The following is a 17,305-nucleotide window of genomic DNA, read 5'->3' on the forward strand; positions in this document are numbered from 1 at the left end:
CCAGAACCTGTCAGAACTGGCTGAATACCACCTCTGGTTATAAATGCTTGTCATTCTTACTTTAAGTAATTTTTTAATTGTTTGAGAGATCCAGGGACAGAATGATCATTTGAACATTTCATCCCTACATACTATTTTTTTCCTGTTCCTCCTGTTTGTCCGCTAAAATAAGTAGTCCAGCAACTAAGATTGAATGGGGGAAAATATGGAAGAAGATTTTAAAATATTAATTTTAGAATGTAGGGAGATGGTGGGAATTTTTACCAAGGTTGAACAAATCGGAAAATAAATTTAGTTTCTCTGTCCTGAAGTATGAAACTGCTTTTTCAGATTCCCCTATGCTAAAATTGGCAATAGGATAAAAATATCAATAATACCTCATATAATTATTTTTTCTTCCTATCACTAGGGGGATTTTTTTTCCTGGAATTTTTTTTTAGAGATGGAAGAATTAACCCTCAAAAAGGATTTTGTTAGTTCCTGTTTGAAAATTTTGACAGTTTATGTGCATCAAAGTGTGCATTTAGATACCTGAATATTTTTGCATCCCACAACACCGGCTCTCAGTATATAAACATGTTTAACTATCAAAATGTTTAATTATCTATTGTGAGACATTTTACATATATAACCAGACTAAAGCAAACATGACAGAATGGGGCTGAACTATATATATGTATATATTTATTTGTATAAATAAAATAATATAAAATGGCATGGAACAGAAAGTATTAATCTGGCATGATTTAAACCTGCATCCAAAAGCAGGCTATAACAAACAATTGTTAATATGTTTTGGTACAATGACTAGCTTAAATCTAAGAAATGTAATGAAGCAATGAATGAAGAATATACAGAAATGTACATTCAAAGAGTTGCATTCAAAGGGTCGTATGGCTCACCGCCCTTTGGGAACTTAAATTCATAATGGGTATTCATCTTGAATTCATCTTGATGTGGTCTAAGCTTGGATGTTATTTATCCTGCTAATGAAACATCTCCAGGAAAACAGCTAAGTCCAGAGAACACCATGAACTCAACAGCTCATCTCTGAACTACATTTAAATTATTGAAGCATGAATCCATGAAAACTACCCAAGGCCAGATATTTTTGTTGTCTGTCCTTAAACTTCACTTTCCCCCCTTAATTTGTCACTTACAAGTTCATGTTCTGACCTTTTGTGGCTTAACCTCATTTAAAATGGAATGTGATGAACCATATTCTGCCTTCACCAGAAAGACTCAGAACATCAATTTGATCATATTTTAAATAATGGCTTAACTGCAAGCACAGTTGTTCTACAAAGTAAACTTCCAGCATTTCTTGGAAATCTTCTTCTTCTGTAGTTTTGAAATAGCTAAAACATTTTTACTGGACTCTATTCTTTCCATTGCAATGAATGAAAAAATATGGCTGATGCCTGAGGTCAGTAAACTGAGGATGGGAGAGAGTTATCATGGGAAAAGTGTCCTCAGTATAAGGCTTTCCTTCCCTGATTTTAGATTGTACCCATAATTTCCTTATTATTCCCATGTGACTGAATGGAACAGATTGCTCTGTTAGTATATGATAAGGATGGATAGAAGATATAATTTCTATCTGCTTGAAGAAGTTTGGAAAAATGATCTCAAAGTTTGCATTTATTAATCAAGTTGATAAACTAGCTGTACAATAGGTAAACTAGTAATATAAACTTTTTATATTTTCCCTATGTCCATCTCTCCTCATGCCACCATCAACCTTGCTGTTTCATTTCCTTCCTGTTCTGCTTTTGTTGTCTCTATGCGTGGGGAATTTAGTAAGAAAAGTTGAAAACAAAGACATTTGCAAGAGAGAAAGGATTAATCTTTTCTCTTCTGCTTTCTAGTTCTTCTTTCCATGCACTCCCAACCCATGAATGTCTTATCCTAATGGAGAAAGGAGGAGCTTACATCTTCCTCATATATTGTGGTTGCCTTTTTTTTTTTTGCTTTCAGTCAAACGCCATTTTATTATTATCATGTGCTTTGTTTCTGCTATTGTGCTATTATTCTAATTGGAAGTTTCAGGACATTTTTGTTTCTTTGGAAATGTGTCACAAAGAAATAAGAAAACTTTTAAAAATAAATAATGAATGAGAAAAACGAAGGGAGGGAGGAAGAGAGGGAGGGAGAAAGGAAGATGAGATATAAGAAAGTTAAATAGATGATATATAAGAAAGTTAAATGTGGTTTTCTGTTAAATGTTGAGAGAGAGAACAGATAGCATAGTTGTCACAAACCAGGAATGGTTCTATTAATGTTATCTATCTTTTAGAAAGTCAACATATTTCTGTTCTCTGCATGTCCATAAGTTGTGTGCAAATATTTATGTAGAGCAACTAGAATTTAAAGTTTAAATACGTTTAAACACATAATAAACATATTTGCAGGAATGTATTTGTCCTACTTTTCTTTGCAGTCCGGAACTTAAATATTATATATTTACATAAAACTCAGATTTAGAACAATTGTATTAAACATAAGGCCTAAAATAAGGTGGTCAAAAATGCCTCTCCCACCCCAAAGGAAAAAAAGACAACTGCAAGAGTTAACAGTGCTGATAATATACCGGAGAGCAAAATATTTTTCTTTCCAACAAAAGCTTGTTATTTAGATTAAATGATACCATCACAAATATTAAACTCCTAATGTATCAAGCAGTTCTAATGCCACTGCAAGAGACTTCCATTCTTTGCAAAAATAAAAATAAAAAAAACCAGAAAGACTCCCCTTCCAAAAACACAATATTTATACTATTATATAAAATAAATTAGCTCTGCAGCCATCTCTAATTTGTGAGCAGATTCTATGTCTGTGTTTACATTCCAGCAAGGTAATTTTTAAACCCATGGTAATCTTTTAAATATTTGTTATTTAAGCTATTGCTCTCATGTGTTGAAATAAAGGACTTTTTACATGAAGGGATAGGATTGTCAACTTTTCATCCTGTTATTGAAACTAGCATGTCTAACATTGGTTTGATGTGTGGATGCTAATAAATAACAAATGAAAAATTCTCTTTCATGTTGCAGAATGGAATATTCCTGCTTAGCAACCAATCAAGTATGCCTCCTTCCAGAATTATCCATTCCATGCCACCTCCAGCTTTTGCATTTTACTCTTAATAAGGAACCAACACAGTGGTGGGATTCAAATTTTTTTACACCGGTTCTGTGGGCATGGCTTGGTGGGCGTAGTAGGGAAAGGATACTGTAAAATCTCCAGTCAGAGGTGGTATTTGCCAGTTCTCTGAACTACTCAAAATTTCCGCTACCGGTTCTCCAGAACTGGTCAGAACCTGCTGAATACCACCTCTGAACCAACATCTTGAATATCATTAAAAAAAAATTGAATTGTTTTGTAGTTCAATTTTTTCAGCCTGAATTTTATTGCACTGTTGGAAGTGTTCTAAAAGCTTGCTAATATACTTTGTGCTGTGTTATCTATGTAAAGAGCAGACTCAAAGAATGAACATACTTACATAAGATATATAGTCTATAAAACATAAAAATATATAATATTTTTATATAATATTTATATTACATACAATAGAAAACAATATCTATATACATAAAAACTTAATAAACTATATATATATATAATGTTTTATAGACTATATATCTAAATATATATAATTTTATCCATTGTCTATCCACTGCAGGATGAATGCCTTTATATACATATACATTGAGGTTTTTCATAACATTGCCTTGCAAAACTAAAAACTAGCTTTGTTTTGGCTTTTTTTTAAAAAAAAAATATCTGTGGACAGGCCAGAAATAAGTTCTCAAACCATCTAATATTACGAGCTCAGACAAATCCAGAGTTGTTCCTGAACTATTTTAAACCCCTCATGTATGAGGAACGCTATGATGGTTTGATATTGGTTATATTGTACGTCTTTAATGATAGCTGTCAAGGTTTTAGTGGGGATCTTACCACAGTTTTAGCTTTTCTACAAGATTCTGCCTTTCTGAAGCAAGATCAAAAGACCTGGTCTTGAGACCCCACATTTTTATAAACTGACTTTTGTGCTATTTGAAGATATTCATGACAGCAGAATATCTACCATTTATATTTGGAGAACTCGGTGAACCTTATGAGCGACCAAGGAACTTTTGAATAGTCAAGACCATTTATTTTCAAAATGAGATGTTTGTTCTTGTACAGCATGATGTCTAAATTAAAATAATTCTACCTTCTTCAATTAAAAAGAAGGGTGTACTGTACGCTGAGTACAGAAGATCCATGTCCAGTAGATTGAAAACAGATTTTCTTTCCTGATGCCAACAATGTATGCCAGGAATAAGCTCACCCAGTTCCAATCCTGGAAGAAAAGGACAAGCAACACCTAAAATAGAGGTCTAATAGAAAGCAAGCTCAAAATGTCAATATCCTTAGCTATGAAACCAGACGAGTAGATTACAATGCTCTGCTACTTTTATGAACAATTATTATATATTTTATTTTATTGGGAAGGGACAATGGGAAGGCAACACATTTTGCCTACTCCTGCAGTCTTTTACAGACTATTCATAGTGACAGGTCACAGATGCACCTGGACTATTTATGAGTTCAGGTCTATCTACAATAGTGTTTCTCAATGTTGGCAACTTTTAAGATGTGTAGATTTCAATTCCCAGAAATGCTGGCTGGGGAATTCTGGAAGTTAAAGTATGCACATTGTAAAGCCTTCCAAAGTTAGTTGCATGACAGTGAGATGGGTAGCATATACACTTAATAAACAGAGTTGCAAGGGTTGAAAAACACTGGTCTAGAAACACAGTTTTGGCTATGTTCCAAAATAACCAGCTTATTCGTAAGTAAAAAGAAAAGGGCACTGATGAAGAGGGCATTTTCAGTGCACTGAGAGAGCTTCGTCCTACTTCACCCTGCAATCCTCCTCTGCTGACTGAGCTGTTTTTTGGCACAGATTTAGCATTATTCCAGAAGAACAATGCAGCTTGTTCAGAAATAGCCCAAAGATAAGTGTATGGTATGGAAAAATTTCAGAGAGGTACCATAGCCTATGTATGTATGTATGTATGTATGTATGTATGTATGTATGTATGTATGTATATAGATAGATAGATAGATAGATAGATAGATAGATAGATAGATAGATGATAGATAGATAGATAGATAGATAGATAGATAGATAGATAGATAGATAGATAGATAGATAGATAGATATAGATATTCGTAGATTTTCATGGGTACAGGTATGTAGGTCTAGGTGTGTTTGGGTCTTTTCCCGTGTAAGATTAAGAGTATCTTGGCGATGTTTCGGCGAGGTCCCACTCGCCATCCTCAGGCTGGTGCTTTCGGTTTCGTGACAGTGCAAGCAGTGTGTGATCAGAGCTGCCATCTCTCTATATATACTGGTGGGGGGGGGGGCTGGTGTGCTGGGCTGGTTGGCTGCACTGCTGCCTCTTGATTGGTTGATGGAGTTGATGTTGGTATAATGGGCTGTGTGATGGCCTTGTGAGTTTTGTTGTGGAGCTATCCTGGATCTTGTGCTGTAATCTCCTGCGTTGTTTGTTTTGTCGTGATCTTTTTTCCATTAGCCTCATGTTTTAACGGCTTGGGTAATGTGTTGTGTGATGGGCTTGCGAGCTCTTTTGTTGTGCTATCCTGGGTCCTGCGTTGTAATCTCCTGGGTTGTTTGTGTTTTGATCTCTTTTCCATTAGCCTCCTGTGTAGTAACGGTTTGGGTAATGGGTTGTGTGATGACCTTGTGAGATTTATTGCTGTGGTATCCTTGGTCTTGTGCTGTGATATCCTGGGTCATTTGCTGTGTTTTAACTTCTTGAGTTCTTGTGGTGTAATTTCCTGAGTTTTCTGATGTGATGTCCTGAGTGGGTGGCTGTGATGTAGCATTCTGGGTTTTAGTCTGGCTTCGAGTTTGGGGCCTGGGTCTGTGTTCTTGGTGTGTGTCAGCTTGTTTGGTTTTGGGGTCAGGGGATGCGACAGCTGGCGAAGCAGCCATGGTCTGTTTTCTGGATGGTGGTTGTCCTTCATTTATAGGATGGGCTTGGGCCTGGGTCTGATGAGGGGGATTGGCGGTGATATCCCACATTGTTTTGGGTCTGGTGTTGATTTTTGTGGCTGGGACTCACATGTTGGTGACGGCTGGAAGAGGGAGGAAGTATTTTCTTCTCTTCTGACTGCATTTTTGTGTTCTGCAAGACCACCTGAGAACAGAACTACACACCCTCACTAATGTATTAATTTCCAATGGATTCCAAAGAAACACTATCACCAATCTAATCCAAAAAGAGATACCCCCAAAAAAACCAAGACACAGAACAAGACAACGGTATCTCACTCCTCCCCTACATCAAAGGCACCACAGACAAAATCAGCAAAATTCTCCACAAACACAATATCAGGACAGCCTTTGGCACTGACCAAAAAATAGCCAACATCCTAAGAAACCCCAAAGACAAGATCCAGCTAGAAAACCAATGAGTTTATGAAATACCATGCAACAATTGCCCAGCCACATACATTGGACAAACCAACAGGAGAATAAATGCACGCATCGCAGAACACAAAAACGCAGTCAGAAGAGAAGAAAATACTTCCTCCCTCTTCCAGCACCTTAAAGCCACAGGACATGAAATTAATTTCGAAGGAACCAAATTAATATCCAACACTGAACACTCCAGCAAGAGAATAATCAGGGAAGCCATCGAGATAGAGAAACACCCCCATAACATGAACAGACGGGACGATACCTCTCGCCTACCAGACATCTGGAAGCTAGCCCTCACCAACAAATGGGTCCCAGCCACGAAAACCAACACCAGACCCAAAACAACACAGGACACCACCGCCATCCCCCTCATCAGACCCAGGCCCAAGCCCATCCTATAAATGAAGGACAACCACCATCCAGAAAACAGACCATGGCTGCTTCGCCAGCTGTCGCATCCCCTGACCCCAAAACCAAACAAGCTGACACACACCAAGAACACAGACCCAGGCCCCAAACTTGAAGCCAGACTAAAACCCAGAATGCTACATCACAGCCACCCGCTCAGGACATCACATCAGAAAACTCAGGAAATTACACCACAAGAACTCAAGAAGTTAAAACACAGCAAATGACCCAGGATATCACAGCACAAGACCAAGGATACCACAACAATAAATCTCACAAGGTCATCACACAACCCATTACCCAAACCGTTACTACACAGGAGGCTAATGGAAAAGAGATCAAAACACAAACGACCCAGGAGATTACAACGCAGGACCCAGGATAGCACAACAAAAGAGCTCGCAAGCCCATCACACAACCCATTACCCAAGCCGTTAAAACATGAGAGGCTAATGGAAAAAAGATCATGACAAAACAAACAACGCAGGAGATTACAGCACAAGATCCAGGATAGCTCCACAACAAAACTCACAAGGCCATCACACAGCCCATTATACCAACATCAACTCCATCAACCAATCAAGAGGCAGCAGTGCAGCCAACCAGCCCAGCACACCAGCCCCCCCCACCAGTATATATAGAGAGACGGCAGGTCTGATCACACACTGCTTGCATTGGCACGAAGCCAAAAGCACCAGCCTGAGGATGGTGAGTGGGACCTCACCGAAACATCACCAAGATACTCTTAATTTTACATGGGAAAAGACCCGAACACACCTGGGCCTACACACACACACACACACACACACACACACACACACACGCATATATATTTGCAGCTGTGGCTGATATGAGCTCAAGTGAGGAGGACATGGCAGAGAAATATGAGCCAGCATGGCTCAGTGATTGGAATGATAATCAGGAAGAGGAGATGGACGTGACAAGAGAGGACAGACCTGATTTAGTAGAATGGTCAGGACCTTCGACCTCCTCTGGTTCAGTATCTGATCATCAGCTGGGAATGGCTGACAGAGAAGTTTTAAGAGAGTCTTCAAGTGGAGACGAGAACTTGGAGAATTGTTGGTTAGATGTTAGGAATAGACGCCGCTTTAAGAGGCAAGGCCAGCTGGAACGCAGGAGAAGGTCAAGTCAGTAATTAAGGAAATTAACTGTTGCCCTAATAACTATAAAAGGATCCGCCTGAGTTTGAAAATTTGTCAGGAACAAAGCGTTTAATTTACGTGGAGAAGCAACGGTCAAAGCTCAGAGGCTTGTTGATTTAAGCCAGGATTAATGTGCTGTAGACTGTGGATGTATGTATGGCTTCATGTATGGCTCGAAGATGCCACCACCACACTTCCACGTAAAAAGCAGACTCACACCCACACAGAAGATGTGACACGACCACAGACCAGAAGCCGCACTGCAGCTGCATCACTACCCACTTCAAACCCCTCCAAGCCATACATGAAGCGAACTGACCCCCACCATGAAGATGCAGCACGACCACGAACTCGAAGCCAAACAGCAAGATCAAAGCTCACCAGCTCAAATCCCCCAGCAACTAAGACTAAGCTGAGCACAACCAAGCCCCCACCTGAACAGAACACACCTCCAGCCAATCAGAACACGGCCAACCCCCCAACCAATCAGAACACAGCCAAACCCCCAACCAATGAGAACACACCCCCACCCAATCAGAACACAGCCAAGCCCCCACCCAATCAAGTCACACCCCCACTAGCAGTTAAAAGGAAGCAGCAGCTGCAAGCTCACATCACTCTGAGAAGCACAGAGCTGAAGACACAAGCCTGAAGATGATGAATGAGACTTCATCGAAACGTTGCCTAGATACTTCCAATCTTACGCGGGAGAAAACCCGAATAACCAAAGATCTATCTATCTATCTATCTATCTATCTATCTATCTATCTATCTATCTATCTATCTATCTATCTATATACACATACACACACACACATAGACATAGACATATAACTTAGAAACATCCCTCTTTCTCTTATATGTATAAGAGATATGTGCTCTGTGTTAATTTGAGTTACAACTACAAACATAAATTTGACAGAGGAAACTACGATACATCAGCAAATTGTTTTTAGAAAGCCTGGACAAATGATTTATTGACTTCCCTGAACCAACACACACACACGCACGCACATAGATATATATGTATATGTGTTGTTGTTTTTTTCTGTTGAAACTTCTTAACAATATAATTTGGATGAAGGGAAAGTAATGTTGGTCTTTCAACTTTCAGTGGAAAGTTTTCCTCTCCTTTTGGGAAAGAGCCATCACAAAGCTAATGTATCCAGCATCATATTTTAACATCAGGCTGTCTTCTGAATGAAAACAATTACTTTACAAGCACAGTTTTTCATAGAGGGTTTTTAGCAACAGTTTTTGAGAAGAAAGAGGTGGCTTAAGAATTCTAGTAACTACAATATTTCTCATCTGGAGCCAGCATTTCCCAAAGTACATATGAGTTGAGACTGCTTTCTATTTTTTCAAACTGCTTTCATGTGAACTGGTGAAACTTTTCTTTGATAACATAGAAGTTTGCATCTATACCACAGTCTCCTGAATCTTTATCATCTGGGAACCAGCCATTACAAGCTATTGGGACACTGATAGGAGATAGATTGGAGAGGTGTGGAACAAAATGTGGACTGATGAATATTAGACTGGAACAACCTCCTCAAATGAGGTGGGATCCAAGTGAAAAAGTGATTTAATCCGGAATGTAACCTAAACTTGCTTTAACAGCAATACAAATCGCACTTAGACTTATATACTACCCAATTGTGCTTTTTTGTACTCTCTGGGTGGTTTACAATGTCAGCATATTGCCCCAACAATCTGGGTCTTAACTGTACTGATCTCAGAAGACAGAAACCTTGAGCCTGGTCAGGATTGAACTCCAGGCTATGGGCAGAGCTTGTCTGCAATACTGCACTTTTACTACTGTGCCAACAGGGCTTTTAACATCAGCTTATAGGTTTAATTCAGAGAGTAATTAGGACTGCAGAAAATTAATTAGGATTTAATTAGGATTTAATTAATTGATTAGTAATTAGGACTGCAGAAAAAAAAACAGTTGCTACCAACCTGCCTTCCATTGAGGACATGTATACTGCATGAGTCAAAAAGAGGGCTGTGAAAATATTTACAGGCCTCTCACATCCTGGACATAAACTGTTTCAATTCCTACCCTCAAAACTATAGAGTACCGCGCACCAGAACAACTAGACACAAGGACAGTTTTTCCCCAAATGCCATCACTCTGCTAATAATAATAATTCCCTCAACACTGTCAAACTATTTACTAAGTCTGCATTACTATTACTATTACTACTAATCCTCCCATCCTTCCTTTCACCCATCTCCTCCCACTTATGACTGTATGACTGTAACTTTGTTGCTTGTATCCTAATGATTTTTATTGACTGTTTCCTAGTATGATTTGATTGCTTATTGTACCCCATGACTATTATCAAGAGTTGTACCTTATGATTCTTGACTCTTGATGAATGTATCTTTTCTTTTATGTACACTGAGGGCATATGCACCAAGACAAATTCCTTGTGTGTCCAATCACACTTGGCCAATAAAGAATTCTATTCTATTCTATTCTATTCTATTCTATTCTATTCTATTCTATTCTATTCTATTCTATTCTATTCTATTCTATTCTATTCTGTTTGCATTAATTGTTCCCCTTATACAGTATTTAATGTTTTCTATTACAGTACATGGATGCCATTTGAGACTTTAGGTTTTGCAGGTGGCTATGATACCTCGGGTTTATACTAACCATATATTTGAAGTTAGACACATTAATGTGTGGTATTAATGGGCACCATAGGACCGCATTCCTCAACCTTTCCAGGTTGGCAGCATGGGGGAGTAGACTCTATGAGGGGCAGGCACATGCATGCACACACAGCTTCATTTGTGTGAGTGGCAGGTCTGCAAGTGTCAACATGTGCCACTTGTATGAATGGGGCTGCAAGGACCACCACTTGCAGCTCATTTGAATGGGGCTGCAAGCACAGGTTGGGGATCCATTGAATATGATATTTTAAGTGAAGTAAGCAAAAACCTTGACACCATTCGTAGTTTTCCCTACAATTCTTGTTAAGTCTTATCTTATCTGATAAGAAAAATACACACTGCTAATTAAACAAGTTCATGGAAGATATAAGAAATTCATAAAAGATGGGCGTGCAAGTGCTAAACTGGCTGCTATTGTTGCAGAAGGCAGGGTACTAAACCAGTAGAAATTATCTTATGCTTTTATCTTGCTGTTGCTTTTGTTGCAGATCTTACTTAGCTACTATAGATGTATGTATGTAAACAACTTACATGGCCAACTTACATGGCCACTATCTCAAAACATATCTCCATCTGAATAATAATAAATAAAAAATATGGCAAACATCATAAGTAAATAATAAATGATAGCTGTAGTCCATTGCCATTTTCTTCATATCTTCCTTCCTGTTGTGTTTGTGTGAAGATGGGGGGGGGGGGTTACTGAAGAACATGAAATAATTAATCATCACTTCTCCACAGAACAAGTGGTCAAAGTAAGGCTAGACTTCTAGACAAGACAGAATACTAGAAGTCAGCAATTGTGGTCTGTATTACTGCCTTTTAACGCATTTTAGAAGGAAAAAAGGACAGGGTAGGGTATAGTGGCCAGATGGTTTTTCCCCTGGTAGTTTCAAAAGTTTGTAAAAATATACCCACTATAAGTTTGATACTTGCCTTTGAGAGAAGACAAGAGCTTTGGAATGTATTCTATTTCATGAATTATGTTTGGGGGTCTCTGGAAATGTTATTTCTGGCTGTATTGTATGCAATGTGTATAAGCTATATACCTAGCTGTTCTGTCTCGCCTTTCCTCTTTCCCAAAATATGAAAGAGTACAAACTCACACCAACACAGGCAGGCAAGCTGGCTCGGACTTCACAGAGTTAATTCTTTGGAACTGATAATATTCTTGGCATTCCCACATGTCCTGCCTGCCAAGCCTGAACTGATAAAGTTTTACTCACAGAAAATCACAAGGCAGTCCACAAAAATAGTCATTCACGAAGAAAATCTGAAGTAAGGTTAAACTTTGTCCTGTACAAAGTTTCAGGAGAAAACACACCCACTTTTATTCCCTGTGGGGTGTGGCTTGATGACTCAGCTCACTCTCTGACCCTCCCATGCCTCCTACATTGCTGCTCACGTTTCTCCCTACGACACTGCTTAGGATCGAGCCAACACTCTTCCTCTTTACTCCCTGTCAGGGGCTGCTCTGATATGACTTCCTCCTGATTAATCTCAGGCTGTTCCTCTCAGTTGTCTGATGGAACCTGAGGCATTATCAGGGAGGAAGATCCTGGGGAGGAAGGCATTGCCAGAGAGGAAGGTCCTGGGGAGGAAGGCATTCCCAGTTCCTCCTCCTCATCTTCCAGGTCCTCTTCCTCTGACAGCATAGGCTCGGGAATCGGGGCCATAGCACCTAGCTATACCACCCATCTTCTAAGTCACCCCAAACTTCTTGTCAATTTGAAGTTCAAGAATTTTCAAGAATTTTCATATGCTATAAGGGTAATAGATGCCATGAGCTGCTTGGAATGTCATATTGTTGATATTTAAGATAATCAAATTCTAGAAAAGACTGCCAGTGAGGTGATAATGCCACTCTTTCCTATGCTCTGTTTTTCTCTATGCTCTGTTTTTCTCTATGCTCTGTTTTTCTCTATGCTCTGTTTTTGTTTCCTGTACTATTTCCACCTGAACACCTAAAATACCTTTCATGCATATTGTGTATTGTGAGCAATTCAAACCTCTTCAAAGTATGCTAAAATTATCCCTGTGATTGAAGGTTTACAGGTTTGAAGAAGTTATATCATTTCTGGAACAATAGTACATTCAAATATTCTTGAAAGTTGAATCTCTGATACCTTTTGACAGAATAAAAGCAGTGGTAATTGGTAATTGGACTGGTAATTTTCAGATACAGTAGGACCTACTGTATTTGATATGGAAATATAAATATTTTTTTAAAAAATAGGCTGAATTTATAACTGATTTTATAATAAGTTTAGGCCCATTTCCAATAAAACATTAAAGGCATGTCTTGTCAGCTGAATGTCCTGACAGAAAGAAGTTTTGCAAATCTAATACAAATTCTTATTTGTTTTATCAAATTAAATTAACTTTTTATGAGCCTCTTCATTTAAGAGAAGAGAAAGTAAAAGGAAATACCAGAAAATTGTATAATGCCAAGAGATTGCAGATCATTTAGGGTGCCATAGATGACCGTGCCTCTCTGCAACATGTTATTGACTGATTATGTGCATATCATGTGTTTAAACATGTTATACTACATATAAAACTTGAAGTGGTTTATTCTGACATATTATTCTTGATATAAAAAATGCATATACAGATAATAATATTTAATAACGTAAACTACTATTTAATTATTTAAAGCGTTCTTCCTCCAAAGAACATATAGTTAGGTTATCTTTTTATTCTTCTAACAATAGGCCTCTTGTAATCATTGATACATGCAATCACTCTTAAATCCACATCTCTTGATCTTCTCACAATGAATATGACTATCTGGAAGAAGAGGGCAACTATGCCCTTCTGCTGGGAGTCCTTATCATGAGAAGGACTAAGACCTTTTCATCAAATGCAGTCATTATCTCAGAATGCAGTTATAATCATTTTTGGTTGCCTAGAAAAGAGTTAAATGAAGTTGAAGCATAACTATCCCAAAGTGGGAAATATCAGGATGAAAATATCCAAGCTGACACATAGATCTCTCTCCCCAGTCAGAGTGTTGATAGCCTCAAAATACAGACCAGGTAATTAAGTGGGGAGTGTTATTCTTATTAACCTCCCCACCACCATCAACAGTGAAACAATTTTCCACTCTGTTGAGATAAAGTATTTTCAAACTAGGCAGTTTATATAATTCACCTTTATCCAGGACTGCATAGGAACAAAACAATCCGGACTTACACTTAACATGAATAACTTCAAATAACTTCTGGGAGATCCTTAAGTTTCAGAGCAATTAAATCATAAAGTCTTCAGTTCAGACCTTGCATCATTGCTCTATGTGCAGTCCTAATATTTCATTTCAGTACTGAATTTGGAAAAAAATCAGCACACATAATTGTTGGGAGGTAGAACACTAGGAATGTAAATTCTTTCCCACCAGCAGTTTCCTCCCTCTTTCTGATTCTCATTAGGAAATATGGCTGACCTGATTGATAGATAGATTGTACCAGTTATTATTAGACACTGGAAATGGCAATGTGTAATTTCATTCCATTCAGAGACAGTTTGTTCAGACCAGTGCAAAACTATCAGGGAATATAAGCATCAAAATAACACTTTGGTTGACAGATCCAACTTAATATTTTATTACTGAAAGCAATACAGAGAGCCTTGCCACACACAGATGGTATGAACACCAATTTTCCAGGCACACAGCCCAAGATAATCTGATAAAATGCATCTATCACTTCTTTATCTCCTTGCTTTTGAAAGAAAGAGAAGTTAAATTAAGAAGAGTTATTCTTTCATGAGTGGCATTAGTGCTACATTAAAGAGCAAGCTGCAATAGTAATAAAAAAGTTATTAGAGTTACTTCTTCCCTGACCCAAAAGTTAAATATAGGACCTTGAAAAGAGGAGGCAGAATTTTTAACTCCTCCAAGTTGGCAATATTAAAATATTTTTTTTAAAAAAGAAGGAAGACATTTTAATGCCTGAGTCAAGACAATACTTCTTGCTATCCCATATGAAGCCAAAAAAGCAGAACAAGAGCTAAATGGAACTTCAGCACCAGAGACTGGATATCACAAACCAAGTCACCTGACACCAGCACATTAATTGAAGGGCAAGGACAGGCCAGATGCCCTGTACACATCTGACCCAGGGGTGGGATTCTACCAGTTCGCACCTATTCGCTAGAACTGGATGTTAACATTCTTAGCAGTTCAGAGAACTGGTTGTTAGAAGAAATTACAGGCCTAATCCTGTAAGGAAGGCAGGAAGGAAACATTCTGGTGTCACTTACAGAAACTGCCTCTCCATTAACCCTTATTACATTCTTGGCAGGACTAGACTTCCTGTCTCATGAACGTCTCTGGAGTTTCCCCCCCCCTCCTTTGCTGGAACTTTGCTTGTGTGGAGTGACCATTCAAAGTTATAATGGCACTGAAAAAAGTGACTTATGACTGTTATTCACACTTATGACTGTTGCAGCATCTCCACAGTCATGAGAGGCCAGGCGAGGAGATGTGTGCCTTGATGTGAGTGATATTGAGTTTTCCATGCCCAGCCAATAACATGACAATCAAGCCACACCCACCAACTAAGCCACACCCACAGAACCGGTTGTTAAAAATTTTGAATCCCACCCCTGACCTGACCTGACATCTCTATTCTTTTTCAAATGACATCTCTTGTTCAGATAGTTGCCTGCCTATCAGTAACCCTGAGACTTCTTGCCTGATAGTATTAAATATTATTTAATTACTTTCATTATTCCTACCAACAGTATCTGCTCATCTGGCTGAAGTAAACAAGTTAACAGTAATAGGATTAAGGATTAAGCTAGACTAAACTGCTAGGAGATTTGTTAGTTGGCAATATAAAAAGTTGACTAAATATATAAATAAACACAACAGAGATAGAAACTGGTGGTTTCTGGTTTTACAAGTTATCTCCTGTTTCTCAAATGGAGTTTATGCTTTTGTTTATCTGATGTGATGTAAATGCATAATCATTCTCAATGCTGGGAAGAAAAAAACATATTGAAAGACACGCCAGATGTGAGTGGGGATAATTTTTTGGCTAATCACATAGCATAACTAAAAAAAAAATCTTCCTCCCTGACTTCCAGAGCAGTTTTCCAACTTTTCTTGAAGTATGAATATATCCTTCTTGGAGAAAAAAAAATATGCATGCCTGTTACAACAGTAATAAAAGGGAGATTATGATTTTTCTCTTTGTATAGACTGCAATGTCAATATTCAACTTACTTACATGTGAATTTTTAGCAAATATTGATGATGTGAGAGAAGACTCTTCCAGGTTTAGTATCATGCCAAATCATCATTATGATCACCATCATAATCCTTTCTTTTTAAATCCTTTTTAATTCATGTTTTGTTTGATAAAAATGAAAAGCAGAGGGGAAAATGATGAATTTTACAAGGATGAAATAGGATTTGATTTCCTCTATTTCTTTTAATCAGGATGCAAATGAGAGGGTGTGTGTGTGTTCGATGATCTGCAAGGTTCCTGGAACCCCATGCTTCAATGAAAGCCCTAAGAAAAATTGGGGAACATTTTTTTCACTCAGGAAAGACAATCAGAGGGACAACAGAATATGGAGAAAAATGTGTGTGTATATACACAGACACAGAAACACATATGCACACATACATATACATGAAAAAGAACACACTCTGCTACCTAGAAACTTTTGAGTTTATAACTATTATCTAAAGAAATTTTTAAAGAGAGTCTAAAGCATGTTAAAAGTAAAGAAGAAACACAGAAAGATTTTTTTGGGGGAGAGGGGAATGCATCTGGGAAAAAAGATAAGAGAGTTTTGACATTTGGATTATCCTTAAAACATTTTGATCTTAAGGAGTTGCAAAAATGGCAAAGGAAGTGGAGTCTACAAATCCAACATATGTGCTTGTCACTAGCACCCCCCTCTTGTAAAAGAACTGGAGTAAATTAGGAAATCTCTTTGGAAAACAGTGGATCTGTTTTTATCTTTCACATGATGTGTTGCTAAGCAACAAGAACAATTTTTATCCAGACATAGGAATCTCTGTCTGAACGGCAGTGAAAACTGCTGCATTATTTCTGCTTTTTAGAGATATCTCATGTTGCTTCTTCTTTCACTTAGGGCACATGCTCTGGGTAAAATATGGAATTACGTCATGGGGTAGTCACACCTCCCCACTTTGTTCCTCAAATTAGAAACAATTTTGGTCATGTCTCAGTGACTGAATACGTGGGAGACAACTGAACAAGAAATCACAGGATGTCTGGTGACTTTAAGCCACAATTAATTTTACCTTTTCTAAGGAATGAATGACAGCCCTTTGTTTAAAAGAATGAACAGGAGTGACTTTGATGATATAATATTTCATGATGGAGCACATCCTTTCTCTGTCTTTGATAACCCTGATTGTTAAGAATAAATAACAGAAGTAAATGCTATGTAGCATCCATCTGGAATTTATTTCAGAGATTTATTAGTATGTGAAAGAGTGGACTCTAGTTTTTATAACCAGGTCTTCTGATTTATCTATTTCTCTCTAAGGATTATTCTTCTAATTCAA

At 38.0% G+C, this 17,305-nt stretch overlaps 1 long non-coding RNA gene across 9 annotated transcripts in view; it reads left to right on the top strand.

Annotated features, from left to right (window-relative positions):
- LOC113413199 (uncharacterized) overlaps positions 1 to 17,305 on the top strand; it is a 109,233-nt gene that overhangs the window by 78,464 nt on the left and 13,464 nt on the right. For 3 of the 9 annotated variants that reach the window (XR_015748704.1, XR_015748694.1, XR_015748706.1), the window contains one exon: positions 3,054 to 3,513. The exons of 5 other annotated variants lie outside the window; for them this stretch is intronic. This is a non-coding gene — a long non-coding RNA (uncharacterized LOC113413199). Of the gene's footprint in view, positions 1 to 3,053; positions 3,514 to 3,971; positions 4,218 to 17,305 lie in introns of those variants that run through there. One more of the 9 variants, XR_015748699.1, reaches the window with a different exon arrangement.

The sequence above is a fragment of the Notechis scutatus genome, chromosome 3, assembly GCF_049901735.1.
Source record: "Notechis scutatus isolate UNSWTSFEM ecotype Mainland chromosome 3, rNotScu1.2, whole genome shotgun sequence".
Classification (NCBI taxonomy): domain Eukaryota; kingdom Metazoa; phylum Chordata; class Lepidosauria; order Squamata; family Elapidae; genus Notechis; species Notechis scutatus.